This window comes from Schistocerca piceifrons, chromosome 1 (genome assembly GCF_021461385.2).
Source record: "Schistocerca piceifrons isolate TAMUIC-IGC-003096 chromosome 1, iqSchPice1.1, whole genome shotgun sequence".
Lineage (NCBI taxonomy): Eukaryota > Metazoa > Arthropoda > Insecta > Orthoptera > Acrididae > Schistocerca > Schistocerca piceifrons.
In genome coordinates this window covers 1,055,518,800-1,055,534,733 of record NC_060138.1, presented here as the reverse complement: position 1 = coordinate 1,055,534,733, position 15,934 = coordinate 1,055,518,800, and the positions used below count along the sequence as shown (strand labels likewise).

Here is a 15,934-nt window from a genome sequence, read left to right as displayed (position 1 = left end):
GCCATATTCTGGAGTATTGCTGTGCAGTGTGGGATCGGCATCAGATGGGACTGATGGATGACATTAAAAGTTCAAAGGATGGCAGCTCGTTTTCTATTATCGCGTAATAGGAGAGAACGTGCCGCAGACAAGATACGTGAATTGTAGTGGCAATCATTAAAACAAAGGCTTTTTTCGTTGTGATGAGATCTTCCTGTGAAATTTCAAACACCAGTTTTCTCCTCCGACATTCTGTTGGCACCTACCTACACAGGGAGATAAGATCATCACGATAAAATTAGAGAAATCAGGAATCCCACAGAAAAATGTAAACGTTCGTTGAAGGTGGTTCATTGAACCCTCTGCCAGGCGCTTTGTTGTGAACGGCAGAGTAATCACGCAGATCTAGATGTAGATTATTTCCAAGAGCCACTGTTCCTATCAGCTGTAATGCATCGTAGCTTTTCCAACTCAGCGGAATCTTCCAAAGAATTATTAGCCCGATAAACAAAACGTTTTATTAAAATGGCATTGATTTTAACTTTACTGGTGAATATCAGGTCTGTTATATAACAGCTTTCATGAGACCAGTTTCAGCTTCACACCAGCATGCAGTACGTGGAGGAGTTATTATCAGGTGTCATTCGTTTGACGGATACCAATTGGTAATAGCATAGCGGCTCTGCTCATTGGCTCTTCATGAGGACTGGAAATTCTTCTGAAGATGGTTGTTTCGCAGGCAAAATCAGTAAAATTAAAGTTAAAACCATTAGATACGTTTTTGTATTACCTACCTTCGCTGTCTCATTCATGAAAACGTATAGAGTACTTACCGTTGGTCTTCAGTAATGAAATTTGGCAAGAAGTAAGATTTCACTGCACAAGTAAAGGAAAAAATCCGAAAATGGTGAATTTATATTTGTATCATACGAAAAAAAATTCACATTTGTTTTCAGACAGTCTGTTGTCCATCCGTCTGTGAAGCCCCATAGTTATCAGAAACGACAGGCGTGTCACGTTGAAATTTGTGTCACATACTAAAGTCTATAACCACTTGGCGGGCACATAAATGTAAGCTTCAAAGACTATGCGGTCAAAAGATACGGTCATTATCATGTATTTTGATACTCGCAAAGTCACTGATTGCCAACGGCCTTGCCGCAGTGGTAACACCGGTTCCCGTCAGATCACCGAAGTTAGGCGCTATCGGGCTGGGCTAGCACTTGGATGGGTGACCATCCGATCTGCCGAGCGCTGTTGGCAAGCGGTGTGCACTCAGCCCTTGTGAGGCAAACTGAGCAGCTACTTCATTGAGAAGCAGCGGCTCCGGTCTCGGTAACTCACATACGGCTGGGAGAGCGATGTGCTGACCACATGCCCCTCCATATCCGCATCCAGTGACGCCCATGGGCTGAGGATGACACGGCGGCCGGTCGGTACCGTTGGGCCTTCATGGCCTGTTCTGGACGAGTTAAGTTAAAGTCACTCATTAAAATCTGTTGTTTATTTGCCCCTGAAGATTTTTAAAATCTTATGGGACTTAACTGGTAAGTTCATCAGTCCCTAAGCTTACACACTACTTAACCTAAATTATGCTAAGGACAAACACACACACCCATGCCCGAGGGAGGACTCGAACCTCCGCCGGGACCAGCCGCACAGCCCCTGAAGTGGATGGTTCAAATGGCTCTGAGCACTATGGCACTTAACATCTGAGGTCATCATTCCCCTAGAACATAGAACTACTTACACCTAACTAAGGACATCACACACATCCATGCCTGAGGCAGGGTTCGAAACTTCGACCTTAGCGGTTGCGTGGTTCAAGACTGATGCGCCTAGAACCGCTCGGCCACAACTGACGCCTTCCTGACGTGGAATCGTGAAATTTGGCAAGCAGAAAGTTTTCAGTCACTTTGTAACTGAATCCTATCGAAGATATATTTCTTTCTTCATTTGTTATCCAACTTAAAACTTGAATTTAAAACATTCTCGAAAGCCTTGGAATCCCTGGGACTAATATCTTGCCAGTATCAGAGTCGACAACGGTAAAAAAAGCTTTGGAGATTCTCGATCCATGGAATGTGTGAACTGTCTGTTTACATTATTTCACTACTGGCCATTAAAATTGCTACACCACGAATATGACGCGAAATTTAACCGACAGCAAGAAGATGCTGTGATATGCAAATGATTAGGTTTTCAGAGCATTCACACAAGGTTGGCGCCGGTGGCGACACCTACAGCGTCCTAACACGAGGAAAGTTTCCAACCGATTTCTCTTACACAGACAGCAGTTGACCGGCGTTGCCTGGTGAAACGTTGTTGTGATGCCTCGTGTAAGGAGAAGAAATGCGTACCATCACGTTTCAGACTTTGATAAAGGTCGTATTGTAGACTATCGCGATTGGGGGTTTATCGTATCGCGATATTGCTGCTCGCGTTGGTCGAGATCCAATGACAGTTAGGAGAATATGGTCGAGATCCAATGACAGTTAGGAGAGTATGGAATCGAAGGGTTCAGGAGGGTAATACAGAACACCGTGCTGGATCCCAACAGCCTCGTATCACTAACTGTCGAGATGTCAGGCATCTTATCTGCATGGCTGATACGGATCGTGCAGCCATGTCTCGATCCCTGAGTCAACAGCTGGGGACGTTTGCAAGACAACCATCCACACGAACAGTTCGATGACGTTTGCAGCAGCATGGACTATCAGATCGGAGACCATGGCTGCGGTTACTCTTGAATGCTGCATCACAGACAGGAGCGCCTGCGATGGTGTACTCAACGACAAACCTGGTTCAAATGGTTCAAACGGCTCTGCGCACTATGGGACTTAACTTCTGAGGTCATCAGTCCCCTAGAACTTAGAACTACTTGAACCTAACTAACCTAAGGACATCACACACATCCATGCCCGAGCGAGGATTCGAACCTGCGACCGTAACGGCCTCGCGGTTCCAGACTGTAGCGCCTAGAACCGCTTGGCCACTCCGTCCGGCGACGAACCTGGGTGCACGAATGGCAAAACGTCATTTTTTCGGATGAATCCAGGTTCTGTTTACAGCATCATGATGGTCGCATCCGTGTTTGGCGACATCGCGGTGAACGCACATTGGAAGCGTGTGTTCGTCATCGCCATACTGGCGTATCACCCGGCGTGATGGTATGATGTGCCATTGGTTACATGTCTCGGTCACCTCTTGTTCGCATTGACGGCACTTTGAACAGTGCACGTTACATTTCAGATGTGTTACGACCCGTATCTCTACCCTTCATTCGATCCCTGCGAAACCCTACATTTCAGCAGGATAATACACGACCGCATGTTGCAGGTCCTGTACCGGCATTTCTGAACACAGAAAATGTTCGACCGCTGCCCTGGCCAGCACATTCTCCAGACCTCTCACCAATTGAATACGTCTGGTTAATGGTGGTCGAGCAACTGGCTCCTCACAATACGCCAGTCACTACTCTTCATGAAGTGTGGTATCGAGTTGAAGCTGCATGGGCAGATGTATCTGTACACGCCATCCAAGCTCTGTTTGACTCGATGCCCAAGCGTATCAAGGCCGTTATTACGGCCAAAGGTGGTTGTTCTGGGCACTGATTTCTCAGGATCTATGCACCCAAATTGGGTGAAAATGTAATCACATGTGAGTTCTAGTATAATATATTTGTCCACTGAATACCCGTTTATCATCTGCATTTCTTCTTGGTGTAGCAATTGTAATGGCCAGTAGTGTAAGTTTGTACGAGACCCTCAACGTGCGAGGTCTACTCGCACCTGCCCGACCTGTCTTTATGTCTTGTAGTTCTGATGCGACCTTCTTCTGAAACTCGGAAGGCACTTACGAATAACCCTTTACGCTTGCACACGACACACGCGTTTCCAATACTCCCAGTAAAACGTGCTGATGAAATCTCGGCGAGCAATGCCCGCCGCCGCCGGTTCCGCGCCTGCCGCTGCCGCTGTCGCGGCGTATTATTTGGCCGGAGCGAGTCCCGCAGAGATTGGCGGTGGCGGCGGCTGCGGCGCCGGTAATCGGCAGATCGTGTCACCTGTCGGCCGACCGCCCACGCCTCCCCGCCGCAGTGACAGCCGCGCAGCGACAGCGGGAATCGCAAACGAAGAGGACAGGCGGCTGGCTGCGCGCGGGGGATTAAACCGCCTCCCTGTCCGACAGCCGCGCAAACCCAGCCCTCATCCACAGAGCACAGCGCGCCGAGCGCATTCGGAAATACTGATACACTCTTCATAACACACGCAGTCGATCCGTATCCCGGTAGACGACGGCCGACTGTAAACAGGTAGTGTCAAAACATACGAGGGGCTTTCTATAAGTAAGCCAAAACTCTTCCTTCTGGATTGGATTGGATTGTTAAGGAGACCAGACAGTGAGGTCATCGGTCTCATTGGATTAGGGAAGGAAGAGGAAGGAAGTCGGCCGTGCCGTTTCAAAGGAACCATCCCGGCATTTGCCTGAAGCGATTTAGGGAAATCACGGAAAACCTTAATCAGGATGGCCGGACGCGGGATTGAACCGTCGTCCTCCCGAATGCGAGTCCAGTGTGCTAGCCACTGCGCTTCCTTCTTGGCCAGTTCCGGTAAAGAAAGGTGGAATTTTCTGTACACACACATCACAACAGAAGAAACCATCGGCATCATAGAAAGAAACCAACTTGTAACAGTACTTTGACTACCGGGCCTCCGCCAGTACAAAGATATGATTTGCGATCGCGCATGCAGAAAAGCGCTACGCCAGCGACAGATTTTTGTAAATGATTTTGATCTTTCTTTTGCGTAGGTGCCTGTTTTTAAAAACTAGTTTATTACTCTCTTGTCTTCATACGTTCAAGACGTGTATTTTTCGGCGCTGTGTTAAATATGCTTTTAAGTGGAAATTAAAACTGTATTACGAAACGAAGTTATTTCAGTAGTGATTCGCAATGGTTATCGCCAAATTTATAAATTAATCCTCACAGTGACAACTTCAAGAAATTTTCATCAGACGGAGAACAAGAGGACCAGTGAACATTGAAAACAGGCCGGCCGGAGTGGTCGAGCGGTTAAAGGCGCTACAGTCTGGAATCGCACGACCGCTACGGTCGCAGGTTCGAATCCTGCCTCGGGCATGGATGTGTGTGATGTCCTTAGGTTAGTTAGGTTTAAGTAGTTCTAAGTTCTAGGGGACTTATGACCACAGTAGTTGAGTCCCATAGTGCTCAGAGCCATTTGAACCATTTGAACCAACATTGAAAACAGGTCATCCTACAAGAAAATTAAGAAGTATTCCACACGCAGCCACGAAGACTATATTATAATAAATACTACGTTTCTGACAGAATTATAGGGTAAATTCCAACTCATTTCTGATGCTATTTCCTTACAGTCGCTTTTTGTAGTGTTGCCGACCCGATCTGCCATTCACGGTCAAATTACAGCACTATCTCAATCAGTAATACGAAGTCCGCCTTATCCGTAACTCATTCCACCAAAATTCAAAACCCAATCAGATTTTCTGTTTTGTATTTTCACGGCAGAACCCCGAGGATACGAAACACTACAAACTTCAAGGAAACACACCCACAACAAATATACAAGGAATATCAGCCATACGCAGGCGCGTCACAGAGCAAAACTACTAGACATTCAACAACAGATTTTACTCTCAACAAGATGGACTACCCATGGGATCCCCAATCAGTGGCCTCCTAGCTGACATTTTCCTCAACCAGACAGGAAAGCAAATCTTTGACAAGATAGTGATACCAAAACAGTACAAAATAATATATTGGAACAGATAGGTACATGACAGAATTTGCTTAATAGAGGAACCACAGCTTCGCATAGAATAAAGCAAATTGCACAGGTGAATGGATGTGATGCAAAGATAGTAGACAAAATAAACCACAAAATACAAAACAAATACAAATAACCATGAAACACACACACAAACAAACACAACACAACACAATACAAATCAGCAGACAGTACGCAACAAATGGCACATAATGACTTACAACAACAAGTCACACACAGGGTGGGTAATATACTAAAGAAACAAAAATGGTTCAGATGGCTCTGAGCACTATGGGACTTAACATCTAAGGTCATCAGTCCCCTAGAACTTAGAACTACTTAAACCTAACTAACATAAGGGCATCACACATATCCAAGCCCGAGGCAGGATTCGAACCTGCGACCGCAGCGGTCACTCGGTTCCAGACTGAAGTGCCTAGAATCGCTTGGCCACACCGGCTGGCACTAAAGAAATAAGCACTCAACATAGCATACAGAACCAACAACACAATACAAAGCAGATTTGGAAGAAATACCACCAACACTGAAAATACAGCCAGTCCAGCATATACCAACTTACTTGCAATTGCTGTCAATCTGTATATGTGGGCCAAACATGTAGGAATTACAGAACCAGGTATACAGAACACCTCAGAGCACTGAAAAGCAATAGCTCACACACAACATTTGCAGACCACCTGATAGCACACAATCACGAGCCAACAAGCACTGAAACTGACTTCCACATCCTTAAGACTAGCGGCAGCGTATACCAAAAGATTAACTATAGAAGAAAACTATCACATGCAAAAATCAATAGTACAAGGAAATAAAGTACTCAATGATTACACATCACTGTGCAATAAAAACTCCTTCGCCACAATAGATCTATACAAATAACACCCAAGCCAAAACTACTCATGGGAAAAAAATCTTTTTCCCCCTGTTTCTCCCTCTCATTCTCTCTCTCTCTCTCTCTCTTTCCCAGTCCTGAACACACACACACACACACACACACAAAACCAAACACCACAGACGCCAAATACAGTTCAAACTCGCGCGCCCCACCCAGCCAAACAAGCTACGAAACAAATGAATACTACACTGCCACAACAACACGCAATGGCGGTGAAAACTCTGACTATGTTTCGAAAAATCGGACAAAGTGCAGTGTCAAGCGACCATAGGTCACCGAATCAGTCTATTCACTTCGCCAACAATATATGAGAAAGCACCACAATATCAAAACCGTAAGTGATATATACTCATTTCCCTCTGTAATGCATAACAAATACAAAAATAAAAATTATGTGTTGCTGTTTGCAGATGAGAAGAATGTGTAACTAGAACTTTGACATAATGTTATAAACAACACACAGTGCATCAAGTGGTTAATACTTACCTCAACTGTGAACTATGGACAAATGATGTATTATATTTTACAACAATTATTCATTCATAATTGTAAACATTACTACCAAAACGTTCGATGAATGTTAAAATGTAACAACAATTTTACAGTTGTTGTTGCTGTTGTGGTCTTCAGTCCTGAGACTGGTTTGATGCAGCTATCCATGCTACTCTATTCTGTGCAAGCTTCTTCATCTCCCAGTACCTACTGCAGCCTACATCCTTCTGAATCTGCATAGTGTATTCATCTCTTGGTCTCCCTCTACGATTTTTACCCTCCACGCTGCCCTCCAATACTAAATTGGTGATCCTCGATGTCTCAGAACATGTTCTACCAACCGATCCCTTCTTCTAGTCAAGTTGTGCCACAAGCTCCTCTTATCCCCAATTCTATTCAAGACCTCCTCATTAGTTACGTGATCTACCCATCTAATCTTCAGAATTCTTCTGTAGCACCACATTTCGAAAGCTTCTGCTCTCTTCTTGTCTAACTTATTTATCGTCCACGTATCACTTCCATACATGGCTACACTCCACACAAATACTTTCAGAAACGACTTCCTGACATTTGAATCTATACTCGATGTTAACAAATTTTTCTTCTTCAGAAACGCTTTCCTTGCCATTACAGTCTACATTTTATATCCTCTCTACTTCGACCATCATCAATTATTTTGCTCCACAAATAGCAAAACCCCTTTACTACTTTAAGTGTCTCATTTCCCAATCTAATTCCCTCAGCATCACCCGTCTTCATTCGGCTACATTCCATTATCCTTGTTTTGCTTTTGTTGATGTTCATTTTATATCCTCCTTTCAAGACACTGTCCATTCCGTTCAACTGCTCTTTCAAGTCCTTTGCTGTCTCTGACAGAATTACAATGTCATCGGCGAACCTCAAAGTTTTTATTTCTTCTCCATGGATTTTAATATCTACTCCGAACTATTCTTTAGTTTCCTTTAATGCTTGCTCAATGTACAGATTGAATAACATCGGGGATAGGCTACAACCCTGTCTCACTCCCTTCCCAACCACTGCTTCCCTTTCATACCCCTCGACTCTTATTACTGCCATCTGGTTTCTGTACAAATTGTAAATAGCCTTTCGCTCCCTGTATTCTTTCCCTGCCACCTTCAGAATTTGAAAGAGAGTATTCCAGTCAACATTGTCAAAAGCTTTCTCTAAGTCTACAAATGCTAGAAACGTAGGTTTGCCTTTCCTTAATCTTTCTTCTAAGATAAGTTGTAAGGTCAGTATTGCCTCACGTGTTCCAACATTTCTATGGAATCCAAACTGATCTTCCCCGAGGTCGGCTTCTACCAGTTTTTCCATTCATCTGTAAGGAATTCACGTTAGTATTTTGCAGCTGTGGCTTATTAAACTGATATTTCGGTAATTTTCACATCTATCAACACCTGCTTTCTTTGGTTGGGATTATTATATTCTTCTTGAAGTCTGAGGGTATTTCGCCTGTCTCATACATCCTGCTCACCAGATGGTAGAGTTTTATCAGGACTGGCTCTCCCAAGGCTGTCAGTAGTTGTAATGGAATGTTGTCTACTCTGGGGGCCTTGTTTCGACTCAGGTCTTTCAGTGCTCTGTCAAACTCTTCACACAATATCATGTCTCCCATTTCATCTTCATCTACCTCCTCTTTCGTTTCCATAATATTGTCCTCAAGAGCATCGCTCTTGTCTAGACCCTCTATATACTCCTTCCACCTTTCTGGAGGAGGAGATTAGTGTTTAACGTCCCATCGACAACGAGGTCATTAGAGACGGCGCACAAGCTCGGGTTAGGGAAGGATGGGGAAGGAAATCGGCCGTGCCCTTTCAAAGGAACCATCCCGGCATTTGCCGGAAGTGATATAGGGAAATCACGGAAAACCTAAATCAGGATGGCTGGACGCGGGATTGAGCCGTCATCCTTCCGAATGCGAGTCCAGTGTGTTAACCACTGCGCCACCTCGCTCGGTCCCACCTTTCTGCTTTCCCTTCTTTGCTTAGAACTGGGTTTCCATCTGAGCTCTTGATATTCATGCAAGCGGTTCTCTTTTCTCCAAAGGTCTCTTCAATTTTCCTGTAGGCAGTATCCATCTTACCCCTAGTGAGATAAGCCTCTACATCCTTACATTTGTCCTCTAGCCATTCCTGCTTAGCCATTTTGCATATCCTGTCGATATCATTTTTGAGATGTTTGTATTCCTTTTTGCCTGCTTCATTCAATGCATTTTACAGTTATAAAATAAAAAATAACCCACTGAATATGGCACAAAAAGTGCTAAAACATGTTTATGTGAAACAAAACAGAAAAAAAGGTGTCTTGCATAAGGCAGATTTCCTTGTCCTTCTTTCGTAGCAAGCACAGACATAACAAGAAGAACTGCAACACCGCAAGATGATTGTTAACAAGTAATATCCTCAGCGATACAAGTAATGCATCACTGGTTTACAGAATCTTTCGAGACAGCTTAAGTATGCAGTTGTTAAATCTCTTCGTAAGAAAGGTGTTAAGAAAGACTTACATAGATGATATCTTCTCCCAAAATATTCGAAAAAGTAATGCACTCAAGAGTAGTCTCATATTTTAGAAGAAACAATGTTCTTAGCATATCGCAGTTTACAATCCGAAAGGGTTGCTCGACCTAGAACGCTATTTATATATTCGCTCATTAAATACTACAAACCTTAAATAATAAAATATTGCTAGGCGATGGATTTGCGAACAGCTAGTTTGAATCACAATTAATAAACAGAATGCAAAAAGTTCAGCTGAAAACTCAGTGCTGAAAGGGCAGAAAATTTTAGTGACTGCGAAGAAAAATATACTAAGGGAGACCCGCAGAGTCCGATTTTGGGTCCACTCATCTTCCTTATCTACTTGGAAGACTTTCCACTTAACATACAACAAACAGAATTGATATTTATGGTGTGTGATACAACTGTTGTTATAAATTCCATTAGGGAGAAATGTACAGAACTGATGCAATTGATGTATTGTTTTTCAAAGAATTGTTAAATGGTTCTCCGAAAATGGATTCTCCATTAATTTTGAGAAAACACACTATATTTATTTCTGTACAACAAAGAAATACATATCACTTGATGTAGCACGCTGATATATGTCACGAAGTTTGGTAGAATGCGCCAAATTTTTTGGTGTATGTATTGATGAAAAGTTTGCTTCTTCCTATAATTGCTAGTCTCAGAAATAAACGTATTAACCTCATAACATATTTTGCATATTTTCATTCAATAATGTCATATGGACTAATTTTATGGTGCTACTAATCAATTAGAAATTGCGCAAAAGCTCGCAATGACTTTTATTATCCTTTATTAAAGCAATCATTGGCGCACAAGCAGAGAGCAATATGCTGCTACAAAAATTTTTGATCATTTGTCCAATCTCATAAAATGTCTACAGGTAGCAATATCAAGTTTTAAATCCAACCTAAAATCGTTTCTCCTGCACAACTAATTTTATTACATAGACGAATATCTATTTCTGTATAAAAATGTAACAAAAAAATTAAGAAAACTTTTTTAAAATGTGACGGCTTGAGTAAGAATACTGTTAACACCAATCATGTATACATAACCTGCAAATCGTCTCATTCCACATCGATCAGTTCAATAAAAGCATCGTTCAAATGATCTATGGAACACGTAACTAACTAACTAAGCTGTACTCTATCGTACATCCCTGAAGCTTGCAGTTCACCTGCATCTCTATCTTGTTGATATCGTAGTGAATCAAAATTTCTTAACTGCAGCTCTATAGATGAAACCATAGTTCTAAATAAGCCATTTTTAGACAGTATAGAGTCTTGATCATTAACGTTCTATTTAAATGCGCCTTTAGAGTCACCATTCGTCATTTGAACGGCAGTGATGTTTTCAGGCCTCTTTTGGACTTACCTGCAAATTCTAATACAATCGATCACACAGGGAGTGCAAAGAACGAAATATCCTTTTGGCGTCATTGTTTATTGTGGCATATAATTAGTATGTAACGATAACCATCAATGTAATACACATATATCATGGGAAAATATTTCTAAGTACATTAGAGGAAAGTAGATGAGATCTTAACATGTACTTGAACGATAAATGTTCTTAAATGTAGATCGAGCAAGTAAGTTGAATATTCAGAGTAAAGGTACCAACAAGTTACTATTTTCATTACGTGATAACTTCATAAACATGATCATCTGCAATATGTGCTAAACGAGCTGGTTGGAGGACCCTATACATAATGCTCGAAACGTTCTCAACTGGGGAGAGATCCGGCGACCTTGCTGGTCAAGATAGGGTTTGGCAAGAAAGAAGACAAGAAGGAGAAACAATCGCCATGTGCGGGTGCTCGGGCATTATCGTGCTGAAATATAATCCCTAGATGGATTACCATGAAGGGCAACGAAATGGAGAATAGAATATTGTTGACGTACCGCTGTGCTGTAAGGGTGCTGTGGGTAAGAACCAAAAGGCTCCTGCATTCATGGTTGCCGGGCCTTATGGCAGGCGAGAGTAAGGTTAGTATCCCACCTTTGTCTGGGGAGTTTCCAGACATGTCTTCCACATGAAATCTCATTGACTGGAGTAGTACCATTGGAAAGAGTAACATGGGGCATTTCACAGATTTAGCAATCCTCCGTCAAAACATGCAATCAATAAAACATAAAATACAACTATTAGAAGTAGAGCTCCAGTCTTTGAACTACACAGTACTTTGTATTACTGAGCACTGGTGTAGAGACACAGAAATCCAGCATGTAGTATTATCATTGTATGAAAGGGAAAGCCCTTACTTCAGAACTGCTTCAATGGGTGGAGGATCATGCATTTATATCTGAAAAGGAACGCAGTTCAAATCAAGATATGGCCTCAGTACAGTAAGTGAAGACAAACACTAAGAAATATCAGCTATTTATTTAACAGGGCTTGATATCACCAAGAAATTAATCTTTAGTGTGTGTACAGATCTCCCAGTGGTAGTATGGATACTTTTTCAATAAATTAACAGAAGTTCTAGATAAAGTCTCATGTACAAAGGTTAACATAATTCGGTGTGGGGACTTTTAAAACAACACTAATCTCGTAAATGAATCCAGTAGCACCTTCATAAAGATACTTCAAAGTTTTGGCATGTCCCTATTGGTCAATAGTGCAACAAGGGTTACTATAACGACTGCATCAGTAATTGACCATGTGGCCACAAATATGGACAGGGAAAAATGTGATGTAGCTGTAAAAGATGTCTGACTATCAGTCCATTTCTGTCACATAACAACAGTAAAATCAGGCATAGAATCATTCCCTAAACTACAAGCCTACAAACGACATCTATCAGAAATAAAAATAAAAGTTTTTTCAGAAACAAAGCTGGGATGACGTGTATAAGGAAACAAATGTAAATATGAAATCCTCTAAATTCTCCACATTGTTTAAATTGAACTTTGAAAAGGAATTTATAATAGTAGGCATGCCTGTATCAACATATCACAAGAGCAGATGGATAACAGGTATTAAGAAGTCCTCCCAAACACTTGAACGCTTCAGTTCCATGAAAAAGATTCGCAATGATCCAGAATTCTTAAATTTCTATCATAGATACAAAAAGACGTATAGGAAAATACTGATTGCTGCAAAAAGGTCATTTAATGACAAAATAATATACAATGCAGAGAATAAAAGCAAAGCAGTCTGGGATGTTATAAAAAAGGAAACAGGGAGAGGCAAACAAACGCAGAATAACACACTGCTCATGGAGGCGGATAACGTAATAAATGATACACAACACTTAGCGATATGTGTAAACGAGCATTTTTCAAGTATTGCAGAAAAGTTACAGCAAAAATTCCCCAAAACAAAGATAACACATGTAAATAATGTTACATTAAGTACAATGATATTACTTCCAACCACAGAGAATGAAGTCAATAAAACTGTTCAAAAACTAAAAAATAAAAAGTCAGTAGGCATAGATGAAGTACCAGTGTGTGTACTGAAATAATGCATAGGGATTATACAAGGCCACTTAACAAATATAATAAATGAATCCTTAACATCAGGGGCATTTCCAGAGCAGTTAAAACAGGCAAGAATTGTACCTTTATTTAAGAAAGGTAATGCAAAAGATATAGAAAACTACTGCCCCATTTCCCTGCTGCCAGCATTCTCAAAAATAATAGAAGCAATTATGAAAGACAGATTATTGAATTACCTGGATAAATACAATCTTTTAAGCGAATCACAGTTTGGTTTCTGAAGTGGCAAAAATACAGAGTCAGCCATAGTGAATTCACAATAGTTGTACTTGATGCTCTTTACAAAGATGAGTTTATCATAGGCTTATTTTTGGATCTTTCTAAGGCGTTTGATACAGTCAACCACAAGATTTTATTCATTAGGAATAAGAGGGGTGGTTAATAACTGGTTTCGATCACACCTAGCAGATAGGGTACAAAGAGTAGAGGTAACACATACTTCAAATAGATCGAAACATTTAGTAAAACACTTATCAGAACCAAAATACATTAATACAGGGGTTCAGACGGGTAGCATACTAGGACCAATACTATTCCTGATGTACATCAATTACTTTCCCAGTTGTGTTATTCATGGTGAAAAAATTCTCTTCGCTGATGACAAAAATATTATAAATGACGGGCTCCATGTGGTTCCCAAGTAGTGCAGAGACCGTAAACCATAAAATTACCAAAGATGCAGCAACATGATTTAGCGACTGGTTGCTGCATATTTGGTAATTTTAAGAAATATTATAGTCACCGAGGAAACAAGAGAAATCCTTGCAGAGAAACCAAATCAAACTCTCAAGGATGTTTATGATTGGTCAACAGGCGATAAAGTGACATTCAACATAAAGAAAACTAATGGCAATGATTTCTGTCTGAGGAGGAAAAACGACAATGTTAAATTAAATGTAGATGGCACCTCTATACTCTATGTAACAAGTGCAAAATTTCTAGAAATGGATATTGATTCTCTGTTGAAGTGGTGTGAACACACCAAGATATTTGCAAACAGAAAGTCATCAGCATGTTATGCCTTAGAATCCTATCATCAGTGTGTAACATGCAGTGTCTTTCAGTTACGTATTATTCATATGTACACTCAATCCTTAGCTATGGCATTCTTTTTGGGTAACAAATGCACAAAATATGATCACAGTTTTCAAACTTCAGAAAAGAGCCATAAGAATAATAACCAAAAATAGTAATTAAGCTCATTGTCAAGATCTGTTCAAAACGCAGGGGTTTTTAAATGATCTGTGTGAATACGTTTACCAGTCAGTTGTACACATCAAAAATAACATTGGTAATTACTGTACAAAGAGCTCACCATGACCATGCAACAAGAGATAGACTCAACTTACATTTACCTAGAAAAAATAAACATAAAACCAAAAAATGCATTTTCTACCAAGGAATATAACTGTACAATAAATTACCAAAAGAGATTAAAGAAATTGCAAAAATACACTTATTTAAGAGGGCAGCTGTTATGCAATACATTTTATACATTGAAGGATTACTTAGATAAAACAGAGTAGTGGTTTGATAAAAATTTTATACAAATAAATAATAATAATGATGATTATGAAACATCCAATATTGCACGTAACTCCTCCACTTTGTTTTTTCCTTCCTTTTTTCTTTCTAGAAATACTTATCCTCAAGCTATACTCAGCACAACACAAACACACCTTCCTGTTTCTAAGTTCAATATCTCACTTATTATAGAGGGACGCTGACTCAGCTTTTCAGGATAGCGAATGGGAAGTTGCGGTACAGAAAATGGCCCAGAGATCACCAGTGTGTGTGTGTGTGTGTGTGTGTGTGTGTGTGTGTGTGTGTGTAGTGAGTGAAGTGTTATAAAACAATGTCTGTATAGTGTGTGCATTATTTAGTATGTTATTTGTAAAAAAAAGTATTTTTTGCCAGTAGTAAATCTAATGATTGTCTCTAACTACATGTCTGTAAATATATGTGTATGCGAATTAGCTTATTGTAGGTCTAAACTTGTAAATTATTTGATATGTCCTATATCCTAGTAGAAAGAGATCTACAGATGAATAAAGCTACTACTACTACTACTACTAGAATTATCGTCAGTGATGGATCCTACTTCGAATTGACCCCGCTGATCACCGATGACGTGTTTGGAAACGCCCCAGACAGTTTTAGGATACCAACTTGAGTGTCGACTGTCGTGCAGCCTGACAACCAGTAGAGATGTTCTGGGGTGCCATTTATTTTCCTAGCATTCTTCTTGGTACTCAATCGCGGCACCATTAGAGCAGAATGGCATGTCAGTGTTATTCCTCTTCCTATTTTGATTCCCTTCATGGCAAGCTGCAACGGGTTAGATTCCACCAAGATAATGCCCGCACACACGCACACGGCAAGAGTTTCTACTGCTTGTCTTCGTGATTGCCAAACCATACTTCGACCAGCAAGGTCGCCCGATCTCTCCTCAGTTGAGAACGTTTGGAACATTATGGGCAGGGCCCTCCAACCAGGTCGGGATTTTGACGATCTAACGCACAATTTGGACAGAATTTGGTACAATATCCCCCAGGATGACATGCAACAACTTCATCAATCAATGCCAAGCCCAATAACTGCTTGCTTATGGGCCAGAGATAGACTAACGCATTACTGACCTCAATTTGTGTAGCTCTTTATCTTGAAAAAAATATGCAGTTTCTCTGA

The 15,934-nt window shown here is 41.0% G+C and overlaps 1 pseudogene; it reads left to right on the top strand.

Annotated features, from left to right (window-relative positions):
* Positions 1–1,124: 1,124 nt before the first annotated feature.
* Positions 1,125–1,242, top strand: LOC124717316 (annotated as a pseudogene).
* The last annotated feature ends 14,692 nt before the right edge of the window (positions 1,243–15,934 follow it).